The following is a 19610-nucleotide window of genomic DNA, read 5'->3' on the forward strand; positions in this document are numbered from 1 at the left end:
TCATATCTGAATGGTAACTCTCTTGGATAGAGTATTCTTGTTTCACAGTTTTAATCTTTAATCTTTAATAAGAATGTCATTCCATTCTCTCCTGGTGTGTAGGGTTTCTGATGAGAAATCTGCTGAGAGCCTAATGGGGGTTCCTTTATAGGTTACCATCCTTTTTTTCCCTGGCAGCCTTTATAATTCTTTCTTTGTCATTGAGTTTTGACAGTGCTAATATAAAGTTTCTTGGAGAAGATATTTTTGCACTGAGGTAATTTGGTGTTCATTATCTTCATGGATTTGTATATCCAGTTCCTTCCTCATTTCTCAGCTATTATTTCTTTAAATACACTCTCTGCTTCCTTCTTCTTCTCTTCTCCTTCTGGAATATCCATTACCCTAACATTGCCCTTTCTAAAAGAGTAAGGTAGCTCTCATAGAATTTTCTCATTTTTTTATATCTTATTTCTCTTTCCTCTTCTACTTGTATCATTTCTAGATTTTGATCTTCAAGCCTGCTAATTCTCTCTTCCATGTGATTTGCTCAATGTCCACTGCTTTCTAAAATATTCTTCATCTCATTTATTGAGTTCTTCAACTCCTGAATTTCTGTTTGGTTCTGTTTTAAAGTTTCAGTCTCTTTGGTAAAGTATTCCTCTGTTCATTAATTTTATTCCTGAGCTCTTTAAACTGCCTTTCTGAGTTTTCCTGTTGCTCATTGAGTTTCCTTCTGACAGTTATTTTGAATTCTCTATCAGCTATGTTGGTTTCTGGAGGATTGTCATTTTCTTCCTGTGGTATAGCGTTACTGTGGTTCTTCACGATACTTGATGAATTGTTCCTCTGTCTCTGTATTTGAAGTTAAATGACAAGTTAGATATTAAGAGTCTTTCTTTTGTTTTCTGGTAGGTGGTGCTATAACACAAATTTTTGGTTTCTCCTACCTGAGCTGCCTCTGGCTATATTTGAGAGTTGGCACATTCCAGCCTCCACAGCCTCTATAAGAACTGTGGCTCTGTGCCTTCATTATAGCTTCTTTTGCCTCTGAGGTCGTTGCTGCCTTGCTTCTGCCAGAGCTGCTATTGTCACTGGCATGGTGGGCTCTTCCCTTGTGTCCAGGATCCCCTGAGTCACAGACTCTGCAGCTGTAGCAGAAGGAGGATGGTCAAAGGGAGCCACATTACATAGCTGCCTCTTCTGTGTCTCGTGTTATAAGGTTCACAGGATCTGCCACTGCAAGTGGCGGGGCAGGGGCTGGGTTCATGGTCATCTCAGCATTGGAGGGACTGGGTCCCAGTCCCCACTGCCTCTGCTGGCCAGTTATCTATGGCCATGGCCATGGGTGCTGCTGTGAAGGGGACGCTGGTCATGTGCACCACCTTCCTTACTGATACTGGGTTCTCTGTGCCATGGTCAGAGTGCTGGTATTACAGACACTGACTCTGCTGTTCCCTCAGTTCCACCTCCTCTATGTGTTTCAGTCCACCCACCTTTAAATGTATAGATTTGTGGAATTCTCTGGCATCCTGTTGTTTTGGGTAGAGGCACCCTTTAGAGTTTTGGATGTTTTACTGGTTATAGATTGAAGGGGATATGGAAAGGTACTGTCTTACTCTGCCATGTTGCTGACGTCCCTGGATAGAGTTTTCTTGATTGTAAGTTTTTTCTGTCATCGCTTTAAATATATGGTGCCATTCTCTTCTGACCTGCAAAGTTTCTGCTGAAAAGTCAGCTGACTGTCTTGTGGGAGTTCCCTTTTCCCTTGTTGCTTTTAAGATTGTCTCTTTATCTTTAATTTTTGCTAATTACAATGTGTCTTGGTATAGACCTATTAGTGTTGATGTTGTTGTGACTCTCTGTACTTCCTGGTCCTGAATATCCATTTTTTTCCCCCAGGTTAAGGAAGTTTTCAGCATTATTGCTTCAAATAATTTCTCTGCTCCTTTCTTTCTCCTCCTTCTGTGACCTCTATAATCTGAATGCTTGATGTTGTCCCAGAAGTCTCTTAAACTGTCCTCATTTTTTTAATTCTTTTTTTTTTGTTCTTCAGCTTGCATGATTTCCACTACTCTGTTTTCCAGTTCACTGATCTATTTCTTTGTATCTTCTAATCTGCTGTTGATTCCTTCTAGTGTATTTTTTATTTCAGTTATTGTTTTCTTCAGCTCTGTTTGGTTCTTCTTTATATTTTCCAACTCTTTGTTAAACTTTTCACTGTGTTCACCCATTCTTCTCCAGTGTTCTTCTCCCACGTTTGTTGAGCATCTTTATGATTATTACCTTGAGCTCCTTATTAGGTAGATTGCTTATCTCCACTTCACTTAGTTCTTCTTCTAAAGTTTTATATTGTTCCTTCATTTGGAACATATTCCTCTTTTGCCTTATTTTGCCTGAGTCTCTGTTTTTATTTCTATTAGGTAGGTTGGTTACATTTCTCAGTCTTGGAGATGTGGCCTTATGTAGGAGATGTCCTGTGAGGCCCAGCAGCACACTCCCCTCTGGTCATCAGAGCAGTATGATCTAGGGGTGCCCCTATGTGGGATGCTGCTGGCCTGCTGGTATGTGGGACTGGGTCCTGGCACTGCTGGCTATGGGACCATGGGGTCCTGGGTCTGGTCCTGGTGCACTGGTGGACATGTCCATGTCCTGGGCAGCTGGCTGTGGCATCTGGGGGGTCCTGGTATTGGCCTGCTAGTGGGTGGGGCCAAGTCCTGGGGCAGCTGGCTCTAGGGCCTGGGGCTGGTGCCAGTCTACTGGTGCATGGAGTGATCCCAGCACAGCAGGCTGCAAGGCCAGGGGAGTCTGGGCCAGTCCCTGCCCACTGGTAGGCAGTGTCAGGTCACGAGGCTGCTTGCTGGGGGACCTGTGGGAGCCCAATTGTAGAGTCAGCCTCCTGGTGGGTGGGACTGGGTTCCCACATAGCTGGCTGCTGAGCCTAGGGTGTCCAGGGACGTGTGCCTACCAGCTGGTGGGCAAATAAACTCCTTGTTAATAGGCTAGAGGGAGAACTGCAAAGTGGTGCTTGCAAGCACCAGTGTCCTCATGGTAGAAAGAGCTCCCCAAAATGGCTGCTGCCAACATCTGTGTCCCCACAGGGACTCCCAGTTGCCTCTTGCTTCTCTGGAGGTTCTCCAAGATCAGCAAGTGTGTTTGATGCATGTTCCTTTCATATTATTCCCTCTGCACCTGGTCTCAGGGTGTGTGAGATGTTGTGTGTGCCTTTTAAGAGCAGAATCTCTGTTTCCTACAGCCCTCAGGCTCTCCTGTATGCAAGCACTGCTGGACTTCAAAGCCAGATGTTCTAGGAGCTCATCTTCCTGGTCCAGTACCCCAGTCGGGAGAGCTTGATGTGGCTCTTGGACCCCTTACGCCTGGGGAGAACCTCTGCAATTATGATTATCCTCCCATTTATGGGTCACCTTTCCCAGAAGTTTGGATCTTGACTATAATACATCTCTGTACCTCCTACCCATCCCATTGTGGTTCCTTTTTATATCTATAGTTGTGGAAAAAGTTTTCTGTTAGTATTCACATTTTTCTCATTGATGTTTGCTCTGTAAATAATTGGAATTTTGGTGTGACAGTGAGAGGAGGTGAGCTCAGGGTCTTCCAACTAAACTATCTTGGGCACACCCCCTTAATTCTTCAGAAGTCTAAAACCAAGGTGTTGTTCAGGGCTGCATGCCTCCTGGAGGCTCTGGGGACATAGTCCTTCTGGGGTTTTTTTCAGAGTCTTGAGGCTGCCTGCATTCCTTGGCTCATGACCCTTTCTTCACATCACTTCAACCTTGCTTCAAGAATCCTATCTCTTACTGTCTTTTGTAACTTTATATAAAAGGGAATATCAATGGGGAAATAAAATAACATTAGATTTAAACAACAAGTAATATCATCTGTAAAGTGTATTCTCAATTGAAACACTACCTAAATTTTGGCAAATAGAGTTTTAAAAATCATAAAAACTTTGCAGATATCAAGTGATAAACTTTAATAACAACACTATTAAATTATTAGTAGAAATAAAGCAATGTTTCTAAAAAAAAAAGCTTACTAAAGGTCCTACTGTTTGATGGCTTTATCATCATTCTTTCAAATAATGTTCTTTCTTGTTCTTTTCCAAGTTCAGCAGAACGTGATAATATATAATAGCTGGAATGTCTATTTTCAGTTTGCATTTTTTTTTAGATTACTGAGCACATTCACTTTTCTAACATAGAACCAAAAGATTATAGCATCAAAATGCCACTTGAAATATGCTGAACAACTTGCTGACATTAAGGACTTTATGATAATATTTTAATTAGTTTGTTTGCCAGCTAGAGATTTTTAGGTAAATGAATCCTATCAGTTTCAGTTTTGTAAAGCTCTTCTCATAAAGGCATGTTAGATTTACTTGAAATTAATGACCAAGTTATTAAGGAGGATTCAATGAAAATTGCACACACTCTTCCCTAAACAGTTTTTCCTTAGAAGTTACAAATTAAAATAAAGGCTAAAGGATAGTAGTGTCTGAATATATCTAATAGTTTTTAGATGTTTTGTAATATTTTCAAATATGAAGTAAATGAGTGTTTCATGAAATATATTACTGTATATATACTACACAGTATAATATTATGCAATATTTGGTATTTTAATATAATATTATAGTCAAATGAATAGAAATATGATTAGCATAGTGACTTTAAAATTTTACGACTGTTTACCATTTTAAAAAAGAAAATTTTATGTGTATTGGATTCAACTATTTAATCAAAGAGAAAGAAGAAAATAATTTTGCTCTTTATGGCCATACCAAGATCTTCAGTCACTCAGTTTTTTCTCCCTAACCCAGTCTTGTGTTTGCATTGGATTCCTTCCACAGTCAGATACTCAATGTTTTATTTTTCACTAGCCCAGATTTCCAAGCCCTTTGCTGTCCCCGTATGTCCATGCCAATCTTCAGCTCTGCATCCTTCCCAAGAGGATGGCGTTCAGTAATAACTGGAGAGGCAAACAGAGGTCCCATCTCTATGCAGCTGAGGCCACTTGGCTCCATCTCTAGTTTCTGCCTCATTTCATGCTCTCGAGGCAGGCTGCACTGAAGGAGTTTTAATTCCCTACATATAAGGCTTAGTAATGTGTCATTCTTGCTTTGTGACCCAGTTGGACCTTATGCCCTGGGTCTAGACATTAAGTTTTGATCTTGTCCCATTTTTCTCAAATTGTTTTGGTACCCTGTTAGAAACCTCTGCTCTGTTCTTTATGTCTTTCTCAGCTTTCCCTCCTATGCCATATTCTAGTCTTGATTGGCGTCCTGCTCTCTACTGAAAGAATTGTATATTTTCCCCACTTGTACATCCTCTAACTTCTATTTCAGTATCAGTGCCAGATTTTTAACTAACCTTGTACTTTTTTTTGATTTCTAAAGAATTTGTCCAATAGGATTTCTCTCATTTTATTTAAATAATTCAGCTGTTATCTCCTAAAGTAATAATTTTATTATTGCATTTACATAAGATAAGACAACCATTTTGTTATCAAATTTATAGTACCTTTATAGATTAAAAACCTATTTTTCCGTTTTGTTCTGGACGAAGATTAGCCTCTTTTGTATGACAACTCTATATCTGGTTACCTTGCTGGGTGCTCACCGCCATACCTCACCTTCCCAGATCACAACCATTGTTTCAGGGCTCCTCCCTCCCCAGGTGTCAGAGTTACCACATTTTCCCATAAAGTGAAATGTGTATAACCAATCACAGTTTCCCCTTAGGAAACACATTGTCTTAAAACATGCTTTCATGAGTTGATTATTTCCCTCATGTACTGTTTGCATTCACACATACACAAGCATGCACACACATGGATGTATATATGTGTTTATGTGTGTACTGTGTTCTAAAAGCTCTAATTTAATTTGTCAAACATGCATTCCACATCCCCACCCCATGCAGCCAGTCTCTGGAGAAATGTATTTTCTTACATATGTAGTTCTTTAATATGAAGTATTGATTCAAATGCCATCGCTTTTGGAGAAGCCCCATTGAAAATCAAAGCAAAATTACTTGTTATCTATATTTAACTCCAAATTGTATCAAAATATGCAAACATTTAGAAAATCTATTTTGTGTTCATGTAAATGTAAATTGTCAATACTGTGAGATTGTTAACCAAGACATGAATTTCAATTTCCCCTATTCTTAGGAAATGGGGCAGTCTAACCAAAGTGATTGTTTTAGGTTTGTTTTCATTTTATATAGTTCAGTGAATCTGCTAAACTTTCTATCATTGTAGGGATTTTCAAATTACATTTTTTTGCAGACTGTCCTGTATACAAAATACTGAAATATTCAATAGGTGTTAAATTCATCAGTAAAAATTTAAAACGTTTTTCTTGTTCAAAAGTATGAAATGAAAAAAATTTTTAAAGTACTAATCTTATTACTAACATGAATTCAAGCCACCGCCCCCCAAAGTTAGTAAGGATAGTGACAAAAATTACTTATTTAATCAGGAGCCTTAATGTGTTGCTTGTAAAAGATGAACATTGATTCTTTTTTCTTTTGTGTAATATTAATAAACATTAACAGAAAACAGCATCTTACTTTACTTCATAAAATTGTATTGGTCATGTATCCTCTATTTAGAAACTATTGATATTTGACGCATAATCTAGAAAAATTTTATGCAATGTTTAATTATGTATGTTAGTTTAAACTTATAAATGCATAAAAACTAATTATAATTTATGTGATAAAATGAAAAATTTCAGCTACTGGGTTAAAGGTATTCTCCACATACTCATTATACAAATATTAAAATTCCTCTGTGAGTTATCGAGTATCCATCCTGGAGACTGACAGTTTATTTTTACTGACAAAATTGAATAAAGGAACAATAGAACAAGGGATGGCAGTTATGGTATCAGTTTATTCAAAAATATTTACTTATTGCTCGCTATTGACTAAGAACTGGGGTTGTAGGAACAAACAAAACAAATGCACACTGTCAGCTTACTGTTTAGTGGGAAAATCAAATAATTATGCAAATAAATATTCATTCACAGGCTGTACTACATACTTGAAAGATAAATGACAAATGACAAGTTGTAAGGCATTGGGTTAATTTAGAATGGGGTTGGTTTCAGAGATGTAGGAAGATTTAAAAACTCTTATCACCACAGCTACTTTCATAAAAATCTTTCAGGATTAACTCTTTAAATACACTTATATTTTATACTATCATAATATTATATAACATTATATTTGTATTTTGTATATAATAATTTATATTTTCGTATTAAAATAAGCATTTGTTCTCAAGTTGGAGTCAGAAATACATATATATATATATATATATATATATATATATATATACACACACACACACACACACACATATATATGCCTCATAAAACCTGGTAATCAGTATTGTAGAATGGTCAACATTAATTTAGTTCAGGTTTTTCTAATGAGGTGGTATTTCAGGTAATTCTATTTGGTACTGTGTGCAAATTTTGGACTGATTTTTGCAATTATTAACCAAAACTCATGTAAAAGTGGCTTCCTCTTAACATCGTATTTTGACATGCTGGGTCCCCATGTTACCAGTGGAGGGTTTGGGATCAGAGCAAGGAGGTAGCAAACCTAGGGAATGGCCAGGGAAGTAAGGAAAGACATGCATCTTATAAAGAGAGTGGATCAGTAATGTTGAAATACTCTCCTCATTAGTAGAGTGCTAACACTTTTATAGGATATTAGTGGAAAGAAGCAATGGAGCAAGGATGGAAATGACAACAAGAGGCAATATTTATTGATATTTAACATGTGTCAAGAATTGTGTTTAATGCTTTATATTCTTTATTTTTTTAGTCATCTCTATAAGGTAAATACTTTCATTTTTAGCACTTCAAGGAGAAAAACGCTAAGATTTAGAAAGTTTGAGTAACTTTCCAAAGGTGATTTAGGTAATTAGTGGATGCAGAGGCTGTAACCATTTTAGATGAATCCTGCACTCATCTTTTTCTGAAACTTATTGTGTGTTTGTGCAGTTCTGAACTCAGTTTATTTTTTGTGTTTTTTAACAAATCTTAGCCTAACCTAATTCTAATAGATTTTCTCTTAGGCTTTTGCCTTCCACAGTGTTGGCTATACATGAGAATAAAGGTACTGCTAGGTTTAAAAAACAAACAAACCAAAAACCAAAACCAAAACAAAACAAAACAAAAAACACCTCCTTTTTCTGTTGAGCTTTTTCTATTTTAGAAATTTTTAGGTAAGTCCAAAACACTTTAAGCAGAATCATCTTAGGAAAAGGCAGTGTATTGAATTAAATATATTGCCAATAATTCTAATCAAAGGTGGCAATTTTTGCATGTTATTTTTCTTAAAGTAAGTTTTGACCATTCATGGTCTCATAATTGCAAGAAATATGTATCCCAGTATAGTTCCCTTTGGGAATTATGTTAGCCAAATAAAATCATGAGAACTATAATAATGTAGAGAGATTAGTAATGACGTAAAATTACTTAGAATTAATTTACCTGGAAAAATAGCATTAATAAAACTGTAAGGGTTGGTGCACACTATCTAGTTTGTCTGTAATTTCTTTTTTCTAGAGATGTTCTATAGTGCTGTCATATTTTCTTAAAGGTCTCTTTATAAGTAAACTCTCATTTATAGAAAATAATGTGTACTATTATGTCACAACTATGATGTTATATGAGACATTTGTCACTGGGAATTTATTTGGTAGTTTCTTTTTCCTACATTTATTGTGATTTAGATCTTTTTAAAATGCTACCCTACTTTTCTTCCAAATGCATTTGTGATCCCTACATAGATATGACAGTACATCTCACAACAAGATTGCTTACAGGTTTGTTCAATACCATCATTTTCATATCAATGAAAGCTGAAATTTCTTGAAATTAGCTATTTATCCCTAAAATATGAACATTTTATCGTTAAGTCTTATAAATACCTACATATTCCTTATAGAGACATGGTTTAGTATATAGGAAATTTTTAAATTAATTGTTTGTGAATACCTAACAACAGAGGATGAAGAAATGAGAACAAGGACACGAAGAATTTCCTCCTTCTCGCTGGTGAATGGTAAACTCATGTCCATATTTGTAGTAGATTGCATTTTTCAGAGATGGCCACATATCCTTTCTCTTATGCTGTTCTTACAGAGTGACTGACACTCTTCCATCCAGGAGGTGGGATCTGTACTCCCTCCTGTAGAACCTGTGTTGGGATGGGGTCTGCTTGACTCCATAGGATATGGTGGAAGCAAATTCTATGTAATTTTAATGCTAGGTGTTAAAAATGTTACAGGTTCTGTCTGGCTATCTCTCTGTCAGGCTACATGACTGTAGAACCCAGTTGCTGTGATGTGGGGAAGCCTGGACCAGCCCATCTGGAGAGACTGCATGGACAGGCACAGTGGAAAGGAACTGAGACCCTTAGATGACAGCCAGTGTCAATCACCAGATTTGTGAGTCAATTACTCTTCAAAAGATTCCAGGCCCCAGTCTCTGGGATTTCACCAACATTGTGGAACAGAGACAAGCTATCACTGCTGTGTCCTGTCTGAAATCCTGACCACAGAATCAATGGCTGTTTTGTGCCAGTAAGTTTTATAGTAATGTACTATAGAGCATTGGATAATTGGAATAATATTTAATATTTTTAAAGAAGTGGGTATATCTTGGAATAAGATACATAAGAGATCAGAGATTTTTTTTTTTTTTTAACTGTTCATGAGACTTGGCCATAAAATTAATTTATGTCTATGTATTAGGCTTTGTCTCACTAAATAAACCATTTAATTCAATTTTATTAAGTTAACAATTGTTCTAAATTGGTTTTAGTAGTAGAGTTACCAATGGGAAATCAGATCCAACATCTTGGGGTTAGAACCACCAAGAGTTTGCCTATCCATGATCACATGAGCTGGTAAGTGGGACCACAGTTAAAGGTCTTAGCCCTTGTTATAGGTTATAGCTGTTTGGTTGGCACATCCTCCCTATTTCAGTGTTTTACTGAGATCACCAATCCCCTCTGATTTGATTAGTAGGAATCAGTGGCAGTAAAGTCAAAGTCCAGGAGTCCAAAATCATGACTTTACTGGGAAAGAATGGCTACTCTGTGAAAGAAAATTCCCTGTAGCCAGAAAGAGGGAAGAAAGAAATGGGGAGTTGATCCTGCTTTCTTCTTTCAGTGGGTAGACTTATTTTGTTCTTAATGTACCTCAAGTGGGAAAGTAAAAATATGCACAAACTAGTTCAAAATCTGTCTTTCACAACGAGCATAGTGGAAAAAACATGAATTTTTGAAGCCACAGAGAAACAATCTTTCTTTTCATGTTAATAGTTTTGTGACTCAGGGCCATTTATTTCCCATATCTGAAAGTGCATATTTATTTAATGTGGTTAGTAAACCCATCATACAGAGGTAGATGTTGTTGAATAATAAATGAGATTGTAAACGTAAAATGTCTAGCACAGTACAAAACTGAAATATATATATATGTATAAATATATATATATAAAAGATAGAATGAAATAGAAATAGCTGCAAATGGTAACCAAGGTGCGCACATTCTCTCTTCTCTTTGCATCTTCCCCTTCCTCTGGGAGATCTCAACTAGTCCCTTATCTTCAAGTATCATCTATGTGGTAAATTTATACCTGCATCCCAGAATTATCAGACAAAAAAGAGAGTATGCTGGAAACAAGGATGATATAGCTTAGCTGAACAGGCAAAGGGGTCAAGAGAAAGAGAAACTTGGACATAAAAATGATAGAGGACTCTGCTGTCTTGTGAATGGAGCTTTGGAAAGACAAAATTCTGGACATGGAAAAGAGGGTGTTGTAAGTTAACGGAGCAGGAGTTTTAAAGCGCACAGGTTTGTGTTAGAAAAGAGAAGCATTATGTTAGGGTAGGAAGAGGAAACAGAGCACCATAAATAGGAGAATGCAAGGGGGAAAGTTCTCCGCGAGGGGAATCGGCGCTGAAGTAAAACAGATGTGAAGCCCGATGAATTTAGTACTGTGATCACCTGGAGACTGGCGAGCATTTATGACTCGCAGTGCTCAGCCAAGGACTGTGGGCTTTGGATGATTCTGTAGTGTAGGTTATTGTTCCTTTTCACTCGGTTCGTAGTGGTGGGTACTCACAGCAGCAGGCAGCAGCCAGAGTCTGGCCGTAGAGCTTTGTGGCTTGGCACACAGAGTTCAGGTGCTATTATGCAGAAGCTGTGTTGTGTGCCACATGTGGACGAGTGGCAGAGTACAGTGGTCTTACTTGAGAATCATAACAATTTAACACAGTATTTAGCTTGAATGTGTAGTTTGTTTTGCAGACAGAATAAACACAATTGTCCTTTACGGTTTGATTTCTGGGTAGAACTGAAGCACAGCCATGGAAGATGGCAGAATTTGACATCACACTCATTGACATGAGTTGCTTCATCTCCCTATTATAGAGAGTTAACACGGAAAAGGGAGCTAATGACAGCTGCAATTTGAAAACTGGGTGGATTACATCGCTGGTCATACCTAGTAACAGTTGGTGGTGAGGTGGGAGAAAAAGAGGTGGGGAAGGACATGAGGATGACATTGAAGTGGAGCTTTAGATCTTACAGGAGAGCGTTAAGTCAAGAACTTTAAAAATATTGTCACTTTTTAAAAAAATCTTAGGCTGGTATGGAGCAGAAATATGGATAACATCAACAAATATTTGAGCTTCCAGTTTATTCTTAGGATTTTACAACCCATCTTATAGTTTCTGTTTATGTGTTTTTTCCCTTTCTGTAATCCTTCTTTTTCCATTAATCTGTGTCTACAATAGAAGATAAAACATTTTCCTTTTGCAGTGAATGTTAGTTTTCTTTTTATTAAAAGCTTTCTTGAAATTCTCCCATTCTAATTATGTACCCAATTTGCATTTTAATCTGTTTCCTTTAAATTATTCATAGCTAACATTTTAGGTTTTAAATTATTCTCAAAAAATTCCTACATTGTGTGTGTGTGTGTGTTTTATATAGCAGTAATTTCTCAACTCTGGCTATATATTTGGGGGGAATATCTATGAGCGGTATTTAACCCCATCCTCAGATATATGATTTATTTAGGAGATCTAATTTCTGACAGTTTTTAAAGCTCCACTGAGTGGCTTTAATATCGTTTTAATTTACAGACAGTGATGAGAATCATAGAATTAGACTATTTTCATTTCTGAGAGTTTTTACAGGCCCCTTAAGTGATTTTAATATGGCTTTAATGTACAGATAGGGATAAAAATCATTCAGTTAGAATATTTAAATTAGAATAGTTGATTAAAAATTAGACATTATCATGATTTACTGCTCCCTCTTTCGCTACAATTTTTATACAAATGAAAATTCCTACACTGGGATTTGGTCAGCACTGCTGCAAGTTTCACTGCAGGAGATGCCATGAGGATGCCAACATCTGGTCATGCTTGTCTACAACTCAGCATTTCATACATAAACCACTTAGCAACAACATGTCAATATGGCCTCTGGCATTTTGAAAATTCTTTTCTGCATTAGTCAATTCATCCGTGTATTTTGAGTGATAAGTCATAAGCAGCTTCTTCACGATCTCTTTCATCAGGTTCTTTTCTCAAAAAGAATTCCTGGGAGTGAAATGAATCTCATGCACTTGGGCACCTGGTAGGGCTGATGAAAATCCTGGTTGTTTTGTTTATATGTAGTTATTGAAATGGTCTTTGTATATAAGCAGTCACAGGTGGCCACATTTATTCTGTTTAAACATCTGGAGAGGTTGCTAGGAAAATCTCAGTTATAATGATTTATTTCTGGATTTATTTTATATACCATCTGCTGATTGATAACATTAATAGAATTTTTCCTTATAGTGTTGTTTCAGAAAAATTAAATCTGTTTACTCTTCCCAGCAAAGGCAATCCTGAAAAATCGAATGTTGTTGCTTTTGATTGTTTGTTTAAAAAAGTTACAATATATGTTCATTCATTCAAGGTTATAATTCCTGGTTGTTTTGTTACTGCTTCATTTCTCCCTTTAATGATTCCTTGCTTAAATTACTTATTCATTCAATACTCACTCTACAGACAGAGCCGTGCAAGGTGCTATGAAGCATTTTTCTGATAGCTCAAAGACATCAGATCTGTTCTGCCAGTACAACGTTTGCAGATTCCACCCCAACCCTCCCAGACTGACAAACTGCCAGGTGCAGGTTCATTTACTATAGAAAGATGGTGTTTGTGTTCATGACAAGCTGGTATGCCTTGAGTTGATGTCTAGACACTAAAGTTGTGGTTAGTTATTGAGATATAGTTGATACCCAAGGGAAGTTGTGTGGAGGAAACTGTACAAACTTTGTAGTCAGATAAATATGGGAGAATTCTGTTGCTGGCTTTAATATGCTGAATGGCAGTAGATGTGGAATTAATTCTACCTAAACCTACAGGTAGAGTTGTTTTGAGGATTAGATCTAGTAGTTTATTGAAATTTCCCAGTATAATGCTCAAAAATATCAAATGGTGTTAGTAATATCTCTTGGTGTGATTATTGGCATTAAATATTAAAGGATAATCTAGGTACTTTTTTCCTTTGGATGTTTCTGTCCACAGTAAATATCCAGTCCTCTGTCTTGGTGAACTGAACTGGACATTTGTTTTGTTTCTTCCTTCACCGTAGACAGAGTAGTGTAAGCTTGCACTCCAATCCCTGTTCTCCTCTCTCCAGGTTCAACATTGATCGCATCTCCTTGATTTTCAGATTTTGACTCTAGATTTGGGAGAGAGAAGGAAAAGAGTCACCTCATATCTACTACTATTATTGAACTTTTTTTTTCTTCATTTCAACTACATTTAGATCTTCTATCCAAATCGTGTTCCTCTGTGGCTCCAAATCTATCCTTCAATTTGCTCTTAACTCACTAAATATGAAGATGACTTAGGTCATATTTCCCCTTTCTGAGTAAAGAGATGCCACGGAGTTATTCACTCCGTAGTTGGTAGGACTACTGCAGACCACAAACAGTGGAAAAAGCACGGGAACCACAAAGGAGATTGGTCCTGAAAAGCATCCATCAAATAAGTAAGTGAATTAAGTGAAAGAAAGACCAGTTCTCCGTTTAAGGTTTTGTCCTGATCTCTGCTCAGAGGGGTGAGATATATTGTTTGGCAACAATGTAATTGAAATCCTCTTTTTGGGGAAATAAAACTGTTTGGGGAGAAAAAAATAGAATAGTTTATCTGAGCTTGACTCATAATCTACTCAATACTGGACTAGTTTTACAAGTTTCTGTGGTGACTCCTCTATAGTCAAGATTTGGAGGCTGTCGGGTCCTTACTGACACCTTATCTCAAAGTATTCTACCTTCAGTGTAGTAGTCTTGAAGAAATTTCCCCAGTATAAAGGCTTACTTTTAATGTGAAAAGCCTCTGCAATAAACAGAGACTATATGGAAAGAGAAGCTAGGAGGTGCTTTCTTTAGGTTTGAGTTTTAACTATTGCTTAAATAACCAAGAATTCAGGAACAATGCTAGACATGTAAAGATAAAATTTTAAATGTATGGGCCCTGTTCTCATGAGCTTAACAAATTAATAGACATTAAACACAAAAATAAACATAAAATATAAATATAATTTTTAAAGTCATAGTAAACTGGTATTAAATAAAAGGAAAGGTGTTATAAAATAATCACAGATGGCTAAAGCTAAGCTAGGAAGCTGTTTATGGAATGCTTTCCTTAGGAAATGACATTTATGACAATTTCTGAAAGATCTGGTAATTTAGTAGTTGTGAGAGTACAGGGACTTGTTTAAGCTAATCTGGATCTTGGTGATGGGCTTTGTTTTTTTTTTTACTGTGAAAAATCACGTTTTAGAAGAATAATACTGTTTTCCAGATTTGTTGAGATATAACTTGAATTAGGAAATTCATCAGTTTAAAGGGTACCTTTTGATGAATTTTGGTCATTATATAGTCATGTGAATGCTGCCATAATAAAATATAGAACAATATCATCACCTTTAAAAGACTCCTCATGCCTATTTTCAGTTGTTCCCTTCTTTTAACAAATGGATCCAGAACCATAACCTTTCTGTTACTACAGAAATTTTGTTTCCTAGCCTTTCATATAAAGGTAATTAAAAATAACATGGCCTTTCATTTCTTCTTTAACTTAGCCTAAGGTTTTGAGATTCTTACATGTTGTTACGTTTGTTATTTGATTCATTTTATTAATTAGTATTGCATAGTAGGACGAAATCATATCCATTGTCAGTGGTGTTCTCAACCAAGTGGTCATTTTCATTATTATCTAGGAATATATCAATCCAACAAAATAATCCAAGCAGCTGAATGAGATTAAATTTCTTAGGCTCCTGTTTGGAAAGATTGCTATTCAGAAAGCATGCCAATCAGGCAGACCCATTAAGGGAAAGAAGAAAACATGCCAAGGAATGATCAGTGAAGAGTCCGGAATATTCCAATGAGGATTATATAACGCTTCACCACTGTCATCCTGATAATGACCCAGGAAGTGGCAAGAGGAGATAATGTTTTTCTGGAGACAACTACATTCAGTGACTAAACTGTCTTTCTGAGGAGTGTGTACCAGGAGGAGGGGAGGGAGGTATGTCAGGAATATTTTGAGTTAATTTTTGAGCAAGCTGTTCCAATGCTCAACAATATCAGATGACTGGATTATAGATAGCCTGGAAAGTACATGGAATCCATTGATCATGAGTCCATTTTTGAGTGGTTTCTGCAATAAAAAAAAATGCACCATTGTCAGACTACAAATGGTCTGAAAAGCCAAAAACGTAACACAGATTAGCTTTAAGGACCACAGTAGTGGGACCACAGTCAATTTTCTGTGTTAGAGCAACAATAACATAACCCAAAATGTATCGAGAGCAGTGAGGCGCCACCAGTGGGGGTCAAAGGTCTGAGGTAGTCAGATTGCTGGTAGTGGTAGCAGGCAGGGAGAGGGCAAGGGGGCCATGCGGTATAGTCTCCTTCACCTAAAGACAAGTAAGTCGGGTTTTGACAGGAACAACAGTCTGGAGTGCAGTGGTAGCGTCTGCAACAGAGAGAGTCTTTACTTTGTACATAGAATTTTGACTGGTAGATGGCGTTGTTATATCAGATATGATGATGGATCTAGGGAGCGACAGTGGTGATCTAGTTCTCTCATCAGAGAATTGCCCTTATTCTGAGCATCTATATCAGTGACCCAAACAGTTTGATCAGCAACAATGATTTGTTTCCATAGTCCAGAGCCTTTAATCTGCCAGTCTGTAGTTGTCAAAGTGGCTGTCCCAATAGCTAGGTCATCAGCAACAGTCCAAGGGTCAGTAAAAATGTAACGAGGTTTATCAAGGGGAGTATTGGTCAAAACCAATTGAGAATGGCCTGGATTTCTGCCCACTTACTGTAACAATCATTGTCTATTTTCAGTTCTGGTTTGCTGCCACTCAAGTTGACCAGCCATAGCAGCCCAGTGGACACCACTGTTTTCCAGGTTAGCTGAACCATGAGTAAACCAGACCCAGCTATTTAGGGAATCCTCTGAGTCAAGGGCCCCAGTGAGCCAGCAGTGTTCCTTCAGATAGCTGAGTGGAAATGAAATTTCTTTCCGAAAGATAGATTTAACATTTTTATCTAAACCCTAGATGCTGTGAGATACCTGTCAGCTCTGTTCTTTTCATGTTTTTTTTCTTTAATAAGGTAAAATTGGTATATAATATTATATGAATTTCAGGTATACAACATTATAAATCAATATTCGTATACACTACAAAGTGATCACCGTTATCAGCTCTCATCTTAAAGGTACTATTTTCATTTGATTAGTGAGGGTTTTGGGGCACTTCCAATCTTGTTAGTTGTTGAGTCTGAGTTGACCCACTCCCAAAATGGGAAGGTCAGGAGCGAGAATCACATGGTTTCCATGGGTGAGACATTAAGTTTTAGTTGGAGTTCATTATCAATCTGCTGTTCAAATGGGTTTTCCTGGTATCTGTATCAGAGACGTGATGAGTACAATACCCCAAGGGGCTCTTCTGGGTAAAGCTGCCTCTCTTTCCCAGAAAGGATGTTTGTTTCCAAACATTAAATCATCAATCACAGAGACTTTTAGCTCAAAGGAATATTAAAATTCTGTGGACCCCAAAGTACTAACACTTCTCTACCTGCAGCTCCTTCCAATCTGTAGACTCCCCCACCCCCCAGTATTTATGGGACAGTGATATATAAGCATATAACAAATATATCCCAACTATACATTTAGATGTGAAATCTACAGCAGTACATTGAATTGGCCCCAAAGGCCTTACTGACTAGGTCGTGTTAGCATCCTTTTCCTAATATGAACTTTGCCCAAACCCATCAGTTTATGGTCATTAGGAAAGTAAAAAAAAAAAGACCTCAAGACTAAAACTTTTGAGAATGGACCCTAAGAAACCTTGTAGTTGCTATTGAAGTCCCTTGAAATGCTCTTTCTTAGGGTGTTCCTTCTTGGAATTCCCTCTCAAAGCTTAGCTGCCATGCTCTAGAAACCCAAACCACATGAAGAAATTGTATATAGGTGTTCCTTTTGAAATCTCCAGCTGAACCCCTAGCCGATTTCCAGCATCAACTGCCAGCCATGCCTGTGAGAGTGAAACAATTTGGAAGACTTTGTTATTTGAAACAACTGATGTTTTCTTACACTTAAATTCAGGAAATTATATTAGAAAATTACTTTTTTAAATAAAATGACTAATTTTCACATAAAGTATATAAATAGGTTAAATATAAGCAAGTCTTAGAGAAAGAATTCTAAGAGAAAGAATTCTAAGGGAAAGAATTCTAAGAATTCTAAGTTTTGCAAATTGCTATTTTTAAAAACAGCACTCTTTTTTAACTCTAAGGGAACATTGAAATGTTAAAAGAATCCACACCGTGCACATTATAATATACTAAATATATATACTAAATCTACGGATATACTAAATCTACACTAAATATACTAAATCTACAGATAACTTGGAATTTTAGTTGTTTCTTCTGGTCCTTATCACCATGTTAGTTTTCTTTCTTAACTTGTATGGGAAAAAGGGAGAACTTTGATAATAAAGTCAAAATTGGTAGGGGAAATAGAAAATAAAAAGTAAAGGTAATTATTTTCTAGAATTTTAGAGATAATAGCAATTTTGTCATAGATCTTTCCTATTCTTTGAATATTCATTTCACATGGTTTATAAGACATTTTCAATATTACTCAGTTATTCTTTTTTAATACTTAACCATTTTCTCCAATATGAGGTGCAAAAAAAATAATTCTCAAGTTCTCATATTTAATATTTGAGGCTCTATATAGAGGGTTTTTAGGCCAAACATTAAAGGCTGATTAATAATGTATGGTACCTGTGAAATTATTTTTCATTCAAAATAAGCAAATTATTTGTAATCTCTCTGCAAATGTTAACTTAATAAGTAAGATCTAAACTTACAATGTGCTAATGTTTATTTTTTTACAATTAAAAAATCTGTAAGACTTAGTTTACTAGTTTAGTTAAAATTTTCAGTTAGGAGTTTAAGTATATAGCTATAATTAACCAGCAGTGCAAAGCATAAATTCGTACAAAGAGCCTGCATTAATATAACAGTTCTATTCAGAACAAGAGATTATTTCTCTGTCCCTCTTATTTCTTACTGAAGAAAAAGAAAAGAAAGGCACTCTAAACTTAAAGGCTTAAAACAATTCATCATTACCTTTCATGATCCTGTTGGTTGACAGTTTCAGCTAGGGTTTCCTTGCCTCAAGTTCTTTATATGATTGCATCAGATGGCATTGAGGCTGTGGTTATTAAATGACCCAGCCAGGCTAGAATTCCAAGTTGTTTCATTCTCACAGGCATGGCTGGCAGTTGATACTGGAAATCGGCTAGGGGTTCAGCTGGAGATTTCAAAAGGAATACCTATATATAATTTCTTCATGTTGTTTGGGTTTCTGCAACACGGAAGCTAAGTTTTTAGGGGAAACATTCCAAGAAGGAACACCCTAAGAAAGAGCATTTCAAGGGACTTCAATAGAAACTACAAGGTTTCTTAGGGTCCATTCTCAAAAGTTCCAGAATATCACTTCTGTACAGTATCATACGTCAAGAAATTGCTAAGGATAGCCAAAGTTCAAAGGGAATTTACCTCCACTTCTTGGGAGGAATAGCAAGGGATGTTCACACATCTTGATTTCTTACAACTCCTAGCGCTTTTTCCAACCATGTTTTCAGTACTGATTCTAAGTTTATCTTCTGAGAGCTCAACAGGAGCACATGAAAGGAAGACTTTACAATTCTTGTGTTTATGTTATTTATTCATTTACGTGAGAGAAATGTAAGTGTAGTATTTTCATTATATTCACCATGTGAGGTTCTTCTATGCAGGAAAAGTAATATTTGTTCTGTTTTATTCCAGAATTCAGACAGGAACTAACATATAAATTCCAAAGAAGTAGACTTCATTTAGGTAAAGAAATTATAATAATTAGAGCTTTCCAAAGATGGAACAAACTGTCTCAGGAATTGTCTTTTATTGATATTTATACTTGTAGGTATCTAAGTAAAATTTGGGT

The 19610-nt window shown here is 36.6% G+C and overlaps 1 long non-coding RNA gene across 1 annotated transcript in view; it reads left to right on the forward strand.

Moving 5' to 3' along the window:
- Window positions 1-19610, forward strand: part of LOC309627615 — an 80139-nt gene that overhangs the window by 32962 nt on the left and 27567 nt on the right. Inside the window, exon 2 of the long non-coding RNA XR_014243857.1 lies at window positions 9335-9603. This is a non-coding gene — a long non-coding RNA (uncharacterized lncRNA). The remainder of the gene's footprint in view (window positions 1-9334; window positions 9604-19610) is intronic.

The sequence above is a fragment of the Balaenoptera borealis genome, assembly GCF_965194805.1.
Source record: "Balaenoptera borealis genome assembly, chromosome: 4".
Classification (NCBI taxonomy): domain Eukaryota; kingdom Metazoa; phylum Chordata; class Mammalia; order Artiodactyla; family Balaenopteridae; genus Balaenoptera; species Balaenoptera borealis.